This window comes from Zootermopsis nevadensis, unplaced genomic scaffold (genome assembly GCF_977971745.1).
Source record: "Zootermopsis nevadensis isolate Lab colony 2312 unplaced genomic scaffold, Znev_1.0 Znev_ptg000023l, whole genome shotgun sequence".
NCBI lineage: Eukaryota > Metazoa > Arthropoda > Insecta > Blattodea > Termopsidae > Zootermopsis > Zootermopsis nevadensis.
In genome coordinates, this window is record NW_028259155.1 from 471,410 (window position 1) to 491,911 (window position 20,502).

General features: G+C 42.3%; 1 protein-coding gene across 2 annotated transcripts in view; it reads left to right on the forward strand.

Moving 5' to 3' along the window:
* Positions 1-20,502, forward strand: part of olf413 (DBH like monooxygenase olf413) — a 248,509-nt gene that overhangs the window by 173,182 nt on the left and 54,825 nt on the right. The gene's annotated exons all lie outside the window — the stretch shown is intronic.

Genomic DNA, 20,502 nt, shown 5'->3' on the forward strand with positions numbered 1-20,502 from the left:
GATCCAGCAGCCTCGGATGCTAGAGACATCACGCGCGATGATCTTGCAAGTAGAACGTCGTACGGCAACCTGGACAGCTGGAAGTGTTAACTACAAGCCCTCGGGTGACGCTGAAACTTCTTGCTGAAGCAATCAGCATCTCTCGTAACGTCTAGAATGTCTTGGACACGGCGCCAGTGGCAATCCTGCATTTAACATGATTTTAGAAATAGTTTCTGTGGGAAGTTAAGTACAATGCGACATTCGATATTTGTGTGGGAACTTTTAAACGAGGTTCTGTTAATCTGGAAGTAGAGATGATGTATTGAAAGTTAAGGATGTACCAGACGGCGGCATATGGTCATTTCTGTTGCTTGTAGCCGAATCACCGGAATATTTCAGCCGCTCTAATTAGTACAGTGTGCGCTCGTTAATGGAGGTTTATTTTTACGTTCTCTTTATGCGCAGGAAACGCTGGTGTTTGCACCTTAATTCATCCGCTTTCTGTCTCATTCTCGCACGGTTCTCCACTGCGTTCCTTGTGGCAAATGTGAGGTCTGCCCTTCCATTTGCAGAACAAGGAAAGGCTTACGACCTGCGTTTGCGGTTGCCGTGAATTTGTCTCAACACATCAGTTACGCAGTTGTTACAGCCGTCTGCAGAATGTTCGTCACGATTGAACATGATTTTCGATCGGAAGTTTATTAGGCTTAAGTCTCTGTGACGTGCTAAACGCTTTTTATGACAACAAATTTTACGTTCAACAAGAAAGAGGATGTTTAATGAATGTGGTAAGCGTACTTAGGACTTCTAGTTATAAATCGTTTATTTCTGCTCGCCTACATCTTGTTTCGTTCACGAATTTCTTCAAAAACAAAAATTATGTTTGCGTATTACAGCGAATATCGTTATCCTGACACCAGATGGCGAAGAATTTTAAAAATTATCTAATTTCGAATGGTACCCTGGTCAATGAAATGATAACACGGAGTTCGTACCTGCTTATCAATTGAAGATCGGATATTTCTGAAATGAATTTCTCTCATCGTGAATCTCTCGGCGACGATAGGGCTTCAGTAGTTGATATAACGACGACGCATCCATGAAAGTTACTCCCTACCAAATTGGAAGGACGCGTTGTGGGTGTCTGAGAACAGATGCCCGCAGAATGTTTGGGTAAGGGAGGAGGGAAGACGTAACCACAGGATTGAGAAAATTACACAGTGGGAGCTTCGTAATTTGTATTCTTTGCCAAATGAAGGAGGATGCAGTTGACGGGCATATGGAATACCAATTTGGAGGGAGGAGACCTGTGGACAGTCCACGACGTAGGTGAGAAGATAATATTAAAATGTGTCTTAAAGAAATAGTCTTTGAGGGTGTTTCTGGAAGAGCCCAGTCGCTGTTCTGTGAACACGATTTTGAATTCTTGAATTTCTTATACGACAGACAAAGTTTTGCATTTTTCGTTACTGTGCATGCGGATATTATGAATAATAGGTTCTGTTTGCTCACTGTATTTTTCTGAATGAGTCCGTCAGTCATTTCAAATTAATTGTGTAGCATGAGACTGTAAATAAACTTCTTGGAAAGCTTCTTTGCACATTAATTGTACAAGTAACTTCATTAACGATCTAATTCTGTCGTGCTAATTAAACGCTGACTTAAAAATAAAATTATTGGAAGTTGAATAATGGTATACTGAAGGTGTTTATTCATTGTGGTCGATTAAATAGAATGCATTTATTGGTTGTATGCTGTTCCTTTATTCCACACCGCAGTGGAGCGTCCACCAGTTAATTTACAAGTGAAAAATCCTTGTCGGCTCGAATGAAAGGAAGTGAATCAGGATATCACTTTAAATGTAATTGCGCATGGATTGCTCGTATTGAATATGTTTGGTGGACCTGAGATGACTGTGCACTTTCTTGTTAATCGCTTCTCTGGAATTAGTTGCGGAGTTTCGTAGCCACGGGTCATTAGAATCGTCTATAGCAATTACGTTCCAGTCCCTACTTAGCCAATGAGAATTGAATACGACTCTCAGGGATGTCAAGTCGATACAGCTCATGGTAAAAATTCAAGTCAAGGTCAGAAATGTAGCAATGAATAAGGTCTTCTCTGACCCCTTGTGTACTTGAGTTGACAGTACCAATATTATTTTTGATATTATCATTCTATTAGTTGTATTTTATATAGTCAACGTTTCGGGGTCTACTTCCACTTCCATCTTCAGGATTCTGCCTGTCTTTATATTACATATTTTATTGCGTCTTAAGAAACTGCGAAATTTCACTCACATGTGCCACTCTTGACATACGTAATTTAGATGTTTGGTTAAGATGTGATATACGATTAAAAATCTTTTTGGCCGCCTCTCAGTTAAAATTTCCACTTTCAAATATTCAGGTGCAGTATTTTAATACCAGCTTTTACAAGACCGTTCCTTAACCTGTGTTGCAAGGCAAGTTCTGAGAACGGGGATTGGGTGAAACTGGCTCAGGATCCCGCCCATTGTGATTTCCTTTCGTATTACGTTTGTTGAACATTTGGTTCTGATACCAGACAGAAATCAAGTGTGTGACTCCATGGAGCTGAGCCAATAGCTGCTCACGCATTCGAGAGTTTCCCCACGGTTTATAAAACCGGAAGTTTTATTGCCGTGCTCCCATAAGCCCACCAGTGGAATTTCTTCACGTCCGTAACATTTCATAACTTCCTGGCGGACCACACGTCGTTGGTCGACCGTGACTTCGACGCAGGCGTCGTCTCTGGAGACCGTCTCCTCCCAGCAGTTTTCGAGTGCCTTTACTCTGTGCGTTTAACACAGAAGCTAAATTATTAATACGTCAGAAGCCGAACGACACTCATCATTTCGGTACGGTTTCCTTCACTTATAAGAGGGAATTAAATGAGTTATTTAAATGAAAGTTTCTAATTTTTATTTCTTGCAAGACTATGTACTGCTGAACATGACTAAGTCTTTGTAGTAGTACAGTACCCTAATAGAAACGGAGAGTGAAATTTTGGCTTTTTGTAGTCGATGCAAATGTCTGCATGGCGCCTACATTTCTGTCGTTTGAAGTTTCTCTTAATAACACTCAGATCCACGTTTGGATAATTTTGTATGTAATTCTGTATGCTTGAAACTAAGATGAAAAAATGAGTTATTGATATAAATTAAGAGAAGAACATTTTCTAATTTACGGCTTGTTGTGTTAGAAATGTTGCGCACCCCTGGTTTTAAGGCCTTGCAGCTACATTCAGCCTTGCCTTCGCCTGCCACCCCTTGGTCCTCCGTGGGTGACATGGCATTTTTATTCGTAGGTTTTGTATGGAAAGTACTTGTGAAAAGTAGCCATTAACCTGCTGTATCGTGGCGTTGTATTGGATTAAGCCCACTTAGTCCTTAAGAATTCTTCTGCATTCCATACGCTTTGAGGTTTTCAAAAGGGAATAAGTCATTTCAGAAACCAACTAACGTGAAACTGTGCTTGAAAAAAGAAGAAGGAGCTGGTAAGAGTAGCAACTGCTCTTATTACGTATGTCGAATCTGCTGTGGACCGAAGCGAGGTTTTTTCCTCCCTGATGAAAGAAACAACGTAGCATGCAAAATGACGTTGCGATATTAAAGACCTGAATTGTGTGTAAATGAATTCTTTGGGGGAAGTAAATGATATATTAAATCCTCGGTCGAAGGTAGATCGAAAAATATTTGAAGTGAAGCTCGCGGCATGGAACAATATGAACACGCTGTATTCTGGACATTCTCTCCCCCCCCCCCCCCCCCCCAAAGCGCGCCCTGTTCGAAAAGAATTTCGTTTGTAGGTAAGCCCATAGTTCGTAAACATGAGTTTAATTTTTGTGGGCGAGGAATGTCCCTTACCTTCACACGCTCTTACATAAATCTCAAGCTTTCAGAATATAAATTTATTAAGATTTCCGTGTTATCGGGATGTTCATACAGCATAAATTTAGGTTTTCTCTTGAGAAATGTAATATATCTTTCCACGATTTTTGTATGAGTTTATTGAGAATTTACTCAAAGGAGTATGATCTCCCACTCACTCCACTCCCTTTCCGTCTGAACTCGCAGCATAATTTCCGGGCTTAATTAAAGCTAACAAACAAGACACAGAGATGAATACGTAAGAGGCAGGGGAGAAGCCTAGTCATTTCCTGGTATCTCACGTCGTGGAATACTCCAGGTATTGGGTTGTAGCACCGTGTAGTCTGTTGCGAAGTTACTGACGTTTCAGAGGTCCCTGCTGCCTACATCATCAGGACGATGAAAGAACTCATTATGATCAAGGCCAATCAGGTAGTCAGAGCATGTGACAGGCATGAGATGATGACATGTGCAAATGAAAAAGGCAATTTTGAAGACCTGGGACTGTATGGGAGAATATGTTAAGAGAGGGGAAGGGTGTGAAGGGTCCTTGCGACCTTCGGGTCTCAAAGGAAGCAGACGGTGGAGCTGAATAGCTCAGCGGCAGTTCACTTTCTAAACAATACTTGGTCCATGAGTCTGATAACCGCAAATAATAGTGCGTGGGTTTAGATGGACGTACGGGAGTAGACAATTGACCCTTGGCTCTGCAGATATTTGAGGTCAAATGTGTTACCTCGGGCACAAAGTCTCTTCTGTTTGATGAGCGAGAGAAGAACAAATACGAACTCTGCTGGACCAAATATTACGTCCTTCATATGAGGCGACGTTTCCAGAGGCAAACGGGAGATTGGAACGAGATTACACGGGGGCATGGATATTTTTGAGTTAGCACAATACAGAGAGCGTCGTGTAACACGGCCGTGCTCCATGTTTTAATATCCAGACCAACGCATTTTGACATTAATTTCTTTCTTCGTGTTCCATGAAATTCATACGTAGAATGTCCACGATGAGACAACATCAGAGGTTCTGAGAAGTCGAAATCGTACGAATATTTACGTCCGTGCTGTCGTACAAGTTTTGGGCAAGCTGGGCCGTGGGACTGATAAAATCTTCTCCTGCCCTCTGATCGTGCCTTTTCTTTGTGCCTCTACGAGATACGTATCTGCAAAAATAGAATAAGAAGTAACTTGTTTCGATATCCTACCTAAAGCCGATACGCCCTGTCCACGACCAAGCGGTTACGTTCCTCCTCAAAACGAACGCACGTAGGACGTAGGACGTAGGACGCCCAAGGTGTTTGGAGCATATCTACCTGTTAGTGGATTTATGAAGATGTCGTGTTTGAAAATGACTCTGTGTTGCAGGTGGTATTATATTCGTCTTGACAGCATTGCAATATCCTACAACATAAATAACGTCACAATTGTATACCTCTCAGCTGCTCGAAGCTTAACAATAGGACAATGAATGTCTTCCCAACTGGGTCGAGGAGCTTCTGTAAGTCCAAGCTAAATCGAAATTAAAGAACGATGTTCTCTTTCATTCCGTCTGCTCGTGTACAGAGCAACGATTACGTTCTGAACTTAAACAGGTTCAAGTTTATTCCCGTGTCTAGTAACTAAGGCTTTGTAAGAATTATGAGAACCGATAATCATTATGAACAAATGATGGAACTACCATCTGATGATCAGAAAACAAATGAATCAAATACATTCTACATCCTATTGTCATCTGACTAACTTATGGATCCATGGAATGTAACAAAGATGTATGTATGTATGTAAACATGCCGAATCTGAGCTCCATCTGAAAATCTATGAACTGTAAGGACATAACTTGAAATGACTAATTAATTGGTTGTAACGAAATAGGACAATTATTTCCACGCGCGTTTCGAAGGATTCAGAGAGAAGAATAACACATTTTCTCTAAGGCCAGTTGAAGTGAGCAAGTTGTATTTGCAAGGGCTCCCGAGTGCCTTTGCCTTGCAACTTGATTTCAGAGGTGAAAGTTTAAAATAACTTTCGTCAACTGAGTGAAGACGAGACATCAAAAGAAGTTGGCACAGCGGGGGGGGGGGGGGGGGGGGGGGGGGGGTGGCTCCAGGCATTCATTTGCACTCGAAACGTAATTTAAGGAGAATCGACTGTGGCGCCAAATAACGCGTGAATCAATAAATCATTTTTTATCCCGAAAAATGTAAAATGAAATATTCCACTAGAAAGAAAAATCATCTCAAACGTTGATTTCTGTTCTCCAGTGGCGTTTTGAAAGAGAGAGATCCCGGACGGTTTTGACCAAATTAAATCAAATTAAATATTTAAGGCAGCCGGAGATTCGTATCTTTAAAAACAAAGTCATTTCGCGTGCAACTGACTTAGTTCCGCTGGAACATGCCCTGTTATTTATACGTCTCGCTCATTGCATTATGTCCACAGAAATGCTTGTCGAGGAACATTACTTCTTCGTTCAAGGTTTCGTCGGATTTTTCCCTCCGTTCGTATGAAGATGTTTGTTGCCCAGGAACCGATTTTTTCTTACGCGGACCTCGTCAATGAAAAATGAACGATGCACGCTTGCCCCGAGCTCCCAGAATAACCCGTCACTTCTAACGCTGTGTAATGCAATAAAGTGAGTCGGACCCCCACCTGTTACGCGCTGTACATGAGAGGCTGTTGGACTAGAACTTCAGTTAATACAGTAAGACCCGCTATAATTCACAGCGAACTTAGAAATTACTGCCACATCGCGACCTGAGGGTCGTAAATACGGTAGCACACTCCTTTCTCCGAGACCTTAGCATGGCCACAAACGCCTGTGTTCGTTCCAAATTTCGGTATTTCTACTTTGATAGCCTCAACCCGCCGATAAATAAAAATATACCAGAAATGTTCGCTCAATCTGTTATAGTTTTAGTACGTTGCTTTACTGTGATTCTGCTAACATTACAGAAACAAAATTTCCTCTGCAGTCTGAGATCTCCTTTTCTTTTGAAATCATAAGCCAGAACGTCCTGTCGTCCTGATAAATGTTTCTCCTCTCCTCAATGCTCCTGTAACCAATTAAGGCACTCGGTGCTTCTCTGCTGCGTTCAGAAGCAAAATTCCCTGTGTGATTTCACCAGATAAAGTAATTAGGAGAATTAACCCAACGGGATTACGCTGAAGATGGCTGTCTCGTGGGTTGAAGCGACACAACCCAGAGGACAGCCATCTTCGGACTCACCACCGTGAAAACCTCAGATCCTACGGGACTCTGCCGATGTTTCCTTATTTTCTTAGTGTTCTCGTCTTCAGAGATGAACATTCGAGACTTGTGTCTACGGCTTCTGTATTGGTTGAAAAATTATTAAATTTAAATTGATACAATCTTCACCCACATACGAATGATGCGAATCTTGTGTCGGATAAAATGAAGTAGAAAGTTCTCTTGTCTATACGAAGATTTTATTGGGAGTTCAAGTACAAATATAAATAAAATATGAAAAAAGTAGCTTTAGAAAGAAATCAGAGTGATTCTGACGGAAACTGCGGTTTAGGAGAAAAGAGATTTAACCTCTAGTCGTTTTTATGTGATTTTTTTTCTTCAGATTCCGTGTTATTTTGTAGCTCTCCAAATAGGATGTTTTAGGGGTTGTAACGAAATGGTTTGGACACAGCGCTATCAGTTTATAGTATAAATGTTCGATTTCATTGTTTCCGTCTGACTAACTTTCAATTTAATTAAAATGATAAATCCCATTACAAGCATTGACAAGCCAACCACACTGGACTAACCCACGCCTACTCCTCTATGCACTGATTCAACAACCAACATGTTTCTTGATCTCACGCCTTAAGCCATTCCCACACCGTTTCTTCCTTGATGCCAACTCATTTCGGATCAAATTGCTTTCCTCTGTATCCCGGATACGCTGATGGATCTGTTACTTAACTGGTAAGGCCGAGTTTCAAGTACACGTTCCTCCTACTTCATCGCCAAATAACTGGCATTTTTCCAGAAGATTTTATTAACGTATTTCGTATCATACCCAGAATAAAGAGCTGGTATGTCCTCGGACAACATTAACCAAGCTAACGACGATCACTTTTGAGACACTCGACAAAGAATTAAAAGAGAAACGAGTACTTTAGGTTACATGATCGTCTTTTTAAAAAGTTGTCCGTGTGTGTAGATATTACCCACCCCTGATCGCGGCTGTGGATGAGTGTCATGTCACGAAGCTCCCGAGGCTCTTAATTAGCATACGGACTGCAGTTCGACGTCTGTACCCAGGTATCTAAACGCGCGGTCAAAGTGGGTAGCAGTGTCCCGCGCTCTGCAGCAAACGTGTGATATAAGAACGAGAAGAATGAAAAGGAAGGCTCCGTGGCCCGGACAACTGAAATAAAAGTCTCCAGGGTTAGGGCAAAACGTAACAAAGATTGTCTTAGTCACTTTGAAACGAAACCGATACCAATTACGTACGCCAGACAACATCTTCCAGACAGGAAAATAAAAATTAACCGGGTATTATTAGCCAAAATATGATCTCAAGGTGTATTAGCTTATTCAGATGATTCAGCGTCCGATCAAGCTAAAAATGTTCGCTGCTGACGCGAGGTTTACCACTGAAGTATTGATTTCCCTCTGTCTTTACGAGGCTAATAAAAATTTTAATTAATTAATTAATAGTTTAGAGTGTCTGGGATTAGAAGTGGTGAAGGAAGAAGCAAGGACCTCCGAAACGTCGGTAAACTTGTACCGGGCTAGACGGCGCAACAACCCAGAAGACGGCCATCTTCGCCATAGATCGCTGTTCCCCTGACAGCGCTTTCGAGTGCAGACATTTTTTAATTGGAATCCTGTCTGTTTACAGCGAGGCGCAGAGCTCCGGGCACTGGAAGGTGCATTATGCTTTTTTGTTCCTGAATAAAAAACCGACGAGCTGGAAAAGACACTTGAGCGTGGGTGGAGGTGGGGGAGGGGAACAGTCCGTCACTACCAAGTGAACAACGGCTGTAATTATCGTCTGGGTGTTGTGCATGAAAGGAGCGGTGTGGATTGTCTGATCAGAACACTGGGGTCATCTTTTGCTCCAGGGAGGAGGAGTGCCAACTCCTATCCGTCTTCCTGCACCGCGCGCGTAGGCCTACAATGACGGAGAACTTCGGGGCGTCGTATTTCCTGTCGACTCGGAAAAAGTTTAGGCTCACTTTATAATTTGCACTCTTTCGCAATAAATTATTACAGCGATCGTGTTAACGAGGATAAAATGGGCGAGACATGTAGCATGCATCAGAGACACGAGAAATTCGTAATAGAGTTGTAACCGTTCATACACGGAGGTCCCTTTTCTAGCCGTGGATTTTAAAATTTATTATCTTTCGAATTTTATCCACAGAGTGTATTTATGAATGTGGTTCAGATGCTTAAAGTCCTCATTGAGACAGGATCTGAGTTTGTCAGTACGCGGAAGTGGATTCGGAACTCCAGCGGCAGACTTTTGAGAATACGATAATGGACCTTCTGTTTCCATAAGAGGTGGAAGATTTCTTGGCACTCTGAGCGACTGTCATCGTCCTGAGAAGGAGTATTCTCCTTGGAATTAGGCTACTCAGTGTCCGGTGATCAGGTCCGCCGGGAAACGCGCCCCAGTGCACGCTTGGTCACTAAGTATCTATTTGTATCAACGTGTTGAGAATTTAGAACAGCATTTACCGAAATTTGGAGTCGGAGCGAATACGGGGAAGAGGATTTGTGCGGCATGGACTGAATTATGAATCCAAATACGAAAGCTAAAATGCTTTGGTTCAAGAGGTCTTTAATCCTTATGTTAACGTTTTTTTTAAAAAAATCTTATTAAAGTTATTAAGTGTTATGTCATTACATTTTCAAATAGACATTGGCTTGTTTTTTGCGTTATATTGCTGCTTAAATATAAAGTTACAAATTTATGTCCATTCGCCGTATTATTTGTATTTTCATCATTTAAAATATTTTGTGTTAGTGTCAAATGGAGGGATGTTACCACAGAGCTTGAATAATTTGTCACAGATTTAAACAGTTGCAGTTTTCCTGAACAGCGAAGTTCAGAACTTGCTTTAGTGTTGCATTTTGGATTACAAACGCAAGATAAATACGAGGGGAAGCCAAACAAAAACACGCTCTCAAAACGAACGATGTATAAAACAACGAGCGTGGCAACTTACATGCTAAATGTAATTAAAATGTTTCAAAATTAAACACAGGAGAGAAACGAAACAGACTGCAGTTGGAAAACTGATGTTAAATCTCCGTCGGTCGCGTCGGATGCCAGGAACAGCCCGTGGCTTCGCCGTACAACGGGACTGCAAGCAAACCGTAAACAGTTGAGTGTAGCGATTGAGAAGGTCCAGGGATCGTTACTCCGTAGCTTTCAGCATTCAACACAGGTATCTTAAATACGCACGTGGCTGCTTCGCTGCTGAATTTCTAAGTAAGCATCGACGCGGTCTTGTGTTTTGCATTTTAATTTCTGTAAGTCATTTGGTGTTTGCACAGAAATGGAAGGCGATAGGGGTTAGTGTTTCTTGTCGTTAGATGCTCGCTCAGAACGCGGAATCCTCTGCCACTTTGAATCTCTCTGTGCGTGTTGTGCGTAATGCGACATACAACAGCTGCCGATCATATTCCGTGAAGTAATTAATACTTCCGAAACACGCAGTCTTTTTGAATTCAACATATAGAAGTCTTCCCCGAAGACTCCTCGGAACATCTGTGTCTAAATATTCTCTATTGAACCCCGAAACAATCGCCGCGCAAAGGCCTTAGCACGACAGTCGCAGTTCATGTAACAAGGGGCTATGTGGCTTGTGCGGTGTGACCATCGTCTGGGCAGGGTTTCGGCGGTCACGTCCTCTGGCACAGGACACTCCTCTGAGTGCGAGCCTGCGTGGAATTGTGTATCTCATCTGTTCAGGACCAGTTCTTGTGAACTTGCGTTGTGATGTTTGCACGGCAGTAAGGAGCCCTCCCTCCGCGATTTGGCGGTCTGTAGACTCCTCTGTAGATGCCAACGTCGTTTCGGAGAAAGACGCTGTTACCATCTTCAAGGCTGAATTTACGATGAAAAGAAGTGGAAGGATTTTGGGATGGCGGAGTGGGCTCACCCCTTCTGATAAATGTCGAACGCATGGAAGGGACGGAGAAGGAGAGAGTGCCTGAGAAAACGCTGTGAATCCAGAAATGTTGGTAGATCTGGAAAAAGATGGCCGGAGGTCTCTTCCTCGAACGTACGGTCTGACGGATCGCGTTTTGCGATGTGTGTCACCTGTTTCCTGTGTCACTGTTGCGTTTGGGGGCCAGCATAAAAGGCACGACTTGGCACTGCCTACCGGATGCAAGTCAACAGGTGACGTGTGTGTTAATCGTTTTACGGAGCACTAATGCATCGCGAAGTCCCTCGAGCCAAAGCGCTGGAATTAACCAATCCGAAGTCAAGGGAGTGGATGTTGTTGTGTCGGCTTGCCGTCTCTCCGGCTGCGTTGTTGAGGTCTTTGCGATGAATATGTGAAGGAGAATGGCGCACAGCCTCGGGGGATGTTGTATAACTCGACATCTTGCTCCGGCTTTGTTTTTGTTAGTTACACGGTCGGTCTTTCGTTTTTTTAATGACTTATTATCGCAGACCCTTCTTCTAGAAGCACACCTGAAAAAATGGGAGCCTGTAGCTTGTAAACATTTTTGTTATGTCCCTCTGTCCGTAGAGACCTCGTATTTCAGTGCAGGAACTCAGTGAATTTGTGCGACATCTCTCCTATTTGCCTCGAAACAGAAAGACATCGCGTTTTATAATAAAGTATTCACGCATTCCTCAGATGAAACTTTGCAGACTACAAATGTTCAAGAAGCGTGTGACAGAAGTCCATAGACATATAATTCCTTCTTATTTGTGTCCAGTCCCGAGGTTACAAACGTGGTACACGTTTTGCCCATATGTCATCATGGCGTGGTACTTAATTAAGCAGCAGGAACAAATTCAACTCTTTACATTTCGAGCATGACGTCCCTAATTCAGACAGCGGTCAACCAAAGCTCGTGAACCCATTCTGTGTTCCATGTGAATTACAAAGTCATTGCCAAATATTTGTGTTTGCTTTTAACTGCTTTTAAAGTGTCGTGAATACAAAGCTGAACGTCTTCTGGAATGGTGCGTCGGGTAACTTGGTCGATGTTTACCGACGTTTCAGGGCGATGTTTACCGACGTTTCAGAGTTGACTGTTCTGAAACGTCTACCAGATTACACGCTGCATAATCCCACAGACAGACATCTTCATTCTCGAAGCCGTGAGAACCTAAAACCTCACCTATCATGAATTTTTATTATTTAGTGTTCTGTCTGACGACAGGTCCATATGAACAGGATCCTTCCATCCTTTTCTCGGACTGGGACCTGTTCATATACGTTCTTGGCAGATGATCCAGAAGTGGTTTGCCATTGCCTTCTTCTGTGTGTGAATGGAGTAATTGAAACCGGGGAAGCCCCCGGAGGAAAACTCCGTGTTGCCTAGACCACGGCCTTGCCCAACACAAGTTATAAATTCGGGCACCGCCGGGCATCGAACCCGAGACCCCATGTTCTATCATGAATATATGTCAGTGATGGTTCCTCAGCAACAGGTTTGCACTTGTACCAAAATAGAGAAGACGAATCATTTGCTTAGGATCACCAGTTCTCAATTTGCCTGTTGCATGCCCCCATTTCGCAGTTTGTTACTTATATTTTGTAAATAATCCTAGTGATTCAGTGATTTCAGTAGCGTCTTCTCTTGCAGTAATTTATGAACAGTGGGTTTTATCTCATCCTTTTGCAAGCCTCACCCAAGTCTGGAACACGGAGCTTCTAATTAACATAACGAGTTCTGTAATCATAATTCATATACCTTCGTTCGGGGTGGGAGGAGATGTCGTATCGTCTGAGACTGTGCCCTGGTGTTGTTGTTGCAGGATTTCAAAATATACTTGACATGCAGTGCAGGTTCTTGTACTAATAAATGTAAGGAGCGGAAAATACGGGCCGCGCTGATGCTATCTGCTTAATATCGCTGGCCGCTATCACAGAAGCAACGATTTGCATTGAATAACAAACACAGGTCTGCTACTTTTTATGAAGCATGGACCTTCCAATGTGTGGGCTTAGATGCATAAATTACAAATATGTATAGAGGTGAAATATTTATTGTGTATGTTCGTGGTTTAGCAGTGGGGCATTAGGCTACCGATCTTATATCATTCAGATCTTACCGTTATTTATGCTCTCTCTGAGCATTTATTTTTAATTTGCATACGGCATTTCTACGACGATCTTAGCCCGGCATTTGATATACGCTCAGTAATGTTTTAGTTTCAGGATTTTAGGTTTGGTCGACTACAAGGACATTAGTTTATCAGACGGTGGTGAGCCGGTCTCGGGTCTTTACACAAATGGCGCACATCTCAGCTCCAGCACTTGAAATTAAAATAAAACTTGGGAGGATAATATTAAAATGGATATCAGTGAATACGGCTTCATAAAAGGTGGAAAGGATTTTGATCAGTGGAATTAGATGACAGCAAATTAAGCACATTTTGTGTTTTGCTTCGCGTGGTTACCAAAAAGATTATTAATGTCAGAGTCGTTTTTTTTTTTAACGTGAACAGATGTGAATCAGGGAGGGAACGTCTACACATCGAACTTGCAGAGCAGTCAGGTAACGCAAGATGCCCGTGGAACATCGCGTGGGTGTTTTAATTGCGGCTGCGAGGCCTGGACCTGAGCGTCACCTTCGGGACTTGTCAGACATTCGTTTGTTTACGAATGGAAATTGAATCCGAACGCAAAATAATTTGACTTCTACGCGTAATCCATGATTTTATCCCCAAGTTGTCAATACGTTTCAAAGCTGCGGGAACCAAATCCCATTTCTTTCAGATTCTTTTTTATGTACTGACAATAAAAACGCATTGAATCTGTCACTAATTATCTGAAGAAGACAAAGCAAGTCGGCTCTCCCTTCTCAAGGCTTGTTTTGTGCTTCAGAAATATTGATTTTGTAATTTAATTAAAGGAAGGAAGAATGGAAGTGTATTTTTTACCTTTAAATCGCCACTAGTTCACTTGATATCAGCTGTGTTTTGTTGGCTTACGCGCCTTAAAAAGTGCGGTATACCAGAGAAGGAAAAGCCATTAATATTGCAAGACGTAGTTGAAGCCAGCTCCAAGTGAGTTGCTCCTTCAGCTGTCTGACTGTATTCGGGGGAGGGGTTGAATGCCCATGAACAGGAGCTGTCGCTGGGGAGATGGCGCACGGACGCCCGGACCACCGAAGATTTCTCTTCCAGCCTTCTTGCGCCTTGTTTTCTGCAACGACTCAAAACTGTTTTGGGACCCAAACACCAACTGCGTTCCTTCTTTTCTGTTCTTTTTCTCTTTTCGAAGCTCGTAGGTTGAACGTTCGAACGTTTTTTCAGCTGATTTTGGGAATAACGTAGTCAGGTTTCTGCAACGCTGCTATTACTCGTTGTCTCGTTGCTTAAAATACGTGTAACTGACTTCGTGGGTGAGAGTTCTCAAGACGGCAGTAGTCGCTAAGCTGGTCAGCCCGCCAAATAGGAAAGTTTTAAGGTACAACCGCAGAATTTTCTGAAAGGGATTTCATTAAAATCTGTCTGTGTAGTCGACATTTCTACTATGACCCTATGATATTGTAGACATATTTAATACTAAATATTTTACAATATAATTACTATGGGAGATTTGTGAGTATTGTTTGTCTACAGTAAGTCACTTTCGCCTGTGAAAGAAATAATATTTGCATGCGTAGGGCATACTTATGTCTTAATCTCTCTAAAGAATTGAAGTTCACTGAGAGTCAGCTGTGGTACAATTTGCACCAGAGAGTCTGGTGTGGTAGAAAAATCTGCTCAAGTGATCTTACATTTTTTTCGGAACTGGTTGTAAAATCAGGAAGTTGCAGAGAGATTTCTGGCAGTGCTGATTAGACTCTACAGGGAAGGAGGTTGCGAATGAAACAGAGGAACATTTTGAGAGGACTGGAGGCTAGGCCCGGGAGATGAATTGTGGATTTACATCGGCGCAACAGAAAGACTCGTGGGGCTGAGGACGGCGTCTGAGACGGACGTCGGCGTCGGGAATTGACTGACATTGGCCGGCAGTTCCGAATCACGTGACGTGTAAAACGAAAAGCTTGCAGCGCCTTCTTCTTCTTCTTCTTCTTATTCTCCTTTCTGAATAATGTAACATGACTAACGACAAAAGGAAAAAGCTTGTGACACTTACGAAGGACCGAGAAATGTCTAAAATAATTTAGACGATTTCTGTTTTTAGTTCATACTTCCTACGTCGTGTGCGTCCGTATCGCCGCTAAGAATCCAAGTCAGAACAGCGACTAGCATGCAATTCTTCCTTAAAATGTTAAGCAGCCGTCACTAATTACAAAGAGTTCGTAAGTGGACTTCTGTTGCTTTACATTGACGGAGCTATGAAGTCGGCTGTGAGGCTGGAGGAGTTCGCTCCGTCTGTTCTTATCACGACCTTTGTAACTCTAAAAGAAGAGACTGTCCAATTGCGTAACACCGAATTCATCGTTGCAGCGTTGAAGGTATGAACTTCGAGTGCTTCGACCGTAATTTTTATTCGACTCTCGCAACACAAATAGACCAGCGCTTATTATCCGCGTACACACAGGGACACGCGTGTACGCATTATTGATTGAAACGTGTTTTGCAAAACGTGTTTAAACTTTATATGAACTAACGTGTGTGTTCGTAAAATTGCTTTTTATAAGGGATGAAATTATTGTAGCGTACATTCACATCAACAATACATGGAAAAAAAACCCTTTGAAACTGATGATATGACATATAATTCAATATTTCATATTTGAGGAATGTAAATAGATCAAAGAAAAATGACGCTCGTGCACCGTTCCTCGTGGCAAACGGGACACCATTTTGGCACTACGGATCGAAATTGTGTGATATATTCCAGGGTTGAGAATAACAGGTCCTAATTCGTTTCATAGCTCGCATAACTCGTAGGCTAGGTTTCCAAAATGATTCCCTTAACGCGCTTTAAACACAGCGTTTTAAAAGCTTCGTAAAAGTTCTTATTCTACAGCAAAGTATTTTGTTATCGCCGCTCGTAGAATATTCAGAGCGGCACAAACTCCACATAAAATTTCGTCCAAATCCGTCCAGAGGTTCTCGAGTTGATTCGACTTTACAGACGGACGGACACGACGCGTCGTTCCATCCGCTTTATGCGAAGAACGCGTGGAAATTGTTCAACTGGCGCTGGTGGCATTGGCTGGAAAAGTACAAGATATTCATGAAAGTCGTTGAGCGCCTGTGCCTTTCGGCGATGTGTCCGCCTGGAGTGATGAAACTATTATCGGCTCTCCCCTTGGCCTTACTCACTTTTCTACACGTGGTTTTCTCCCATTTCGTAGGGAGAACTCAGCTATGACCCGTTGCGTGTTACTAATCGCAGGTCTTGTGGTTTTCTTCCAAATTTCTGCTGCGGTTTGAAGTTTGTGTTCTTGATGAGCACATTTCTCGATGATAAGTTCCTGTTTCCGTGTCGTATAATACCTCAGTGTCTGTGCTATCTTGGCTGCAATGTCAGTCCATTGACTGGTTTCTTGATCACTGCTCATTAAGGGCGAAATCTCAAAAAGATAGATGTTTTCAGTTACATGTTCCAGTGAACATTTTCTTCGTCGACCTGTAACCTTCGTTTAAGTTAATGTCGTCGCGTCAGGAAAGTCAGACTTAACAGGAAGTTGCATTTTATCGACGCCGTGAAAGGTTTCCTCCTGTCAGCTCCTCTCGGACACCGACTGTTTGTCTAAAAACACCAAAGTAATTCGCCTTTGCAATGGAGACACAGGTTTTTTGAGGTGGAACTTGTCAAATAATCTGATTCTGGCATTTATTTTCGTTCTAAAATGAAAAAGAGGGAAGTAAGAATTGCATTTTCGGGTACATCGAAGGTGGAGTCAAAGGGGTTGCTTTGGCGTATTGGACAGTCTGGCTTAAACATGAAGACCGCCTCCATTCAGGCCTGTGTCGTAGTCGTTTGTCAAAATTAGACTTCCAGGAGCGTTTCTGTTAATATACAAATGTCCCTGTGAACATCATCGGCCCAGTATCAACTACGAGTATTACGAAGTACGAGACTGTAAGCTCTGATCCCCGAAACCTTTTCCGACTGCATATGCAAATGATTCACTAAACCCTGAGGCTCCCCAGCCCATAACACTGCTACGCTGATGTCAGATTCAATCTTTCTAGAAGGCTCTTTAATATTATACCTCTGTTGGTAATGGCTATTATTTCCGCCTGTTTTTGATAGGGGAGCTGAACCTACCGCGTATGTTAATAATGAAATTCTTAATGGATAGAAGAATTCGTGATTAAAACGGATTGCAACTGCGCAGAGTTACGAGAATGCGTATCGTGGACTATATTTACATAGGAATAAGCTTAATATTACGGATCTTTAACCGATATATTTTGTCGACAAACTTCAAGTAATATTTGAGACGTATATATTCGTTCCTGACTGAAAATCTGACGTGAAACGTATAATATGGCATTATTAGAGGTAATTGACGAGTGAGAGGACATCTCTACCGCAGCGAGCCGGTCTAGGGTGTGGGGTTTTGAAGAGGATCTTAAAATGCTTATTTTATAGACGCCACGTTCAAATCACCACACCGCTGCTCGTAACTAAGCAAACGAGCTTGTTTCTTTTTTCAGTGCTAGTTTCAGAAATGATAGCTGTAAAAGAAGCAAGGCTTATGCTGCTCACTTGACTAGTTCATGATATCAAGAAAATTGTCTTGTCGCCTGCGTAAATGTAACCGAGAAACTTATTTATAAAGCAAAAAAAAAAAAAAAAAAAAAATCCAAGAAGAAATATATAGACTTAATATGTTTTACACACAGCAACCCAACCACCCGGTCAAATTATTATACGAGCCGTCCATCACAGCCGCCTAGATTTCCCTCTTAAAAATCACGATAATTCTTGGTTATAAATTTCTCACTTAGATCAGTTTTATTTTATTCATATATTTTTTGAGAGCTGCTCCAGCTTGTGACTTGGATGTAGTGTTAATAAGTAACTTAAAATGATTTGTCTCCGTCTTATTTGGGTACTCTTTGCAACTAAAATCGAGAAGTGCTCTGAGTGTAACAGGGACATAATGACGATCAGTGATCATTGGAAGAGATCGACTTCGAACAGTCGATAATAGACGGCTATTCGAGATTGTAATAGCTCTTCGCATTGGACGGCGTTCGCTTGTTAGACCTGAAGAACTTTTAACTCGTTTCTGGCTGTAACTCTGCCGGTTTTTTCTCATGCGAAAACAAAAAAATATGTCAGATCGGAATTTAAATCAAGCCGAGTTATCAGTCGGGGTTGTCCTTGACTTCAGAGGATTTATAATTTCATTTAATTGAGGTAAGACTGGTCGCTTACAGCCAACCTTGCGGATGCCGGGCGACACGCGAAGTATGTCAACCTCAACTCCGTCGTAATTACAGTGACTACTGGATTAAGTCACTAATCACCCTCGGGGCAGGCAGGAACAAAAAAAAAACCCTGTTATTCATACATGACAGCCCCCTTTAACTATGATGGAGGAATAGTAGTGTTTTAACTGCGGAACACGGCAATAAAGCCACTGAACCAACCCATGGAGCAGGCAGCTAATTATCACACATACGTTGTCTATAGGCACGTAACTACGTGCCCTGGCTTATCATCGCTGAAATCATTAGGTAATGTAATTGTATTCGCCAGTGGGAATAGAAACATGGTATCTGAGTAGGTTTACATGAAGACGTACGTGGGTCGAATGTTCAGGGGCTCACATTAATTACAGATGGTGCGATTTCTCGTGGAGGGGACATTCTGATGAAGAATATATTAATAATCTGTCGACACAACGTTGATATGTTGTTTTTGGAATAGAAATTACTTTGTGTCCCATCACCGTGATGAGATTCTTGGCTTCAAATTGCAGCGCTGTTATGCAACACCCGGTCCGATGCGTGTCTGCTTTCGTCCCTTCACGGTTGCGTGCTCCTGGACAAGGACCTTGCGGAAGTCCTCCGAGTGACGAATGCGCGGTTGAAATAGTTTTCAGACGTGAAGTTAGATATCGAAGTTTTGTGTGCGAGGAAGGCACTTTACAACGACTTTTCTCGATTTCACAACATCGATCTGCCGTTGTGATGCTGTGGGATGTTTTAAAGTTCAAAAAATGGGAAAGAAATCCAGACGAAGGGAGCGGGAAAAGGGGCTTGAAGTATTAAAATACGAATTTTAACGGGCTTTCTACGGTAAGGTTAGTTTAATGACTACGATTTCTGCAGCTGCTGGGTAACTTTAGGTTTTTTTTTAATCAGCTACGTCTTTACCACGTCCTTTGCCATTTTAAGTTTTTCCTTTCTCTCTCCAGTGTTCTTGTAATGACGTTCATTTTATCACGTTAGCATTCTTATTCGTCTACGAGTAGACAGGTGCTTCTGAGCATTTATCTGTTATCCTTAAGGACGCCAGATTCCGAGTCTAAAGCCGCCTTCGGATTCCATTAGTGGGAAGTCTGCTTTAAATCGCCATCCACGCTGTTAAATAAAATTGACCGGCCGGTTTTAATGGGCTTCAGTAATGGTCATTGTAATTACTCTGAGATCGACCCTGTCGCCTTTCTCCTTGCGATGGCTTTATTCTTTATCGTCCACGAAGCTCTCGTGCTTGTCCCTAATAACTTATGCATGCGACTGAATTAATGTTTCTGATATCCCAGCGTAGAAGCCGATTTTGAAGCCTCCAGAACAAGTTTTTGATCTTAATACCTTTCTTTATAAACGCAGTTGCGCGACCTTGATCTGAGCTTCTGTGTCCGCGTCTCGTCGAGTTCCCGCATTGTAATTAGACAAGGGAGTGACCGGACACTCCCCATAAGACGGTTAAGGCATGAGGACCGACCCTCCCGCTGGGATGGCTAAGAATACCGGAGTATAATAAAGTGTTAGGACCGTCGCAGTGTTATGTTCCAATAAGGCTGAACATGAATCACTTATTGGCCAGATTATCTTCGTCCATGATTCAGGGGACCATATTGCCAGGTGGGAAAGTCTACGCATTTATTTTACAGAATTATAAGGCATGTATAATTTTACTTATACTTATCTTCGGGTTTTTATATTAGTATTAATGTAGATGTGGTCTTCTGTACATCCAGCTTCTTGCAGTGTTCACTGGTTCCGATCTGCGGAGGGCACTGTATTTTAGTGTAACCAGAAGGTTCGTTGTCGCCTTCACAAGAGCCCGTCTCTGCCCCTGTTGTGACCTCGAAGTATCCAGACACATTATTTCTTTAGAATGTGTTCTAGCTTTATTCTTATATCCACGTTAAAATTGCCTAAGAATATTACACTTGAAGTTTATGTATCCAGGAAACACGTCGAATGAAGAATCCTTTAAAAATTTCACAGAGACAATTCCCAAATTTGTTCTTCAGCTCTAGAAATTGGGCGCGCTGTCTGCCTCAGGTATCAGATGAAAGAAAGCCCGATAGGCTGACAAAAC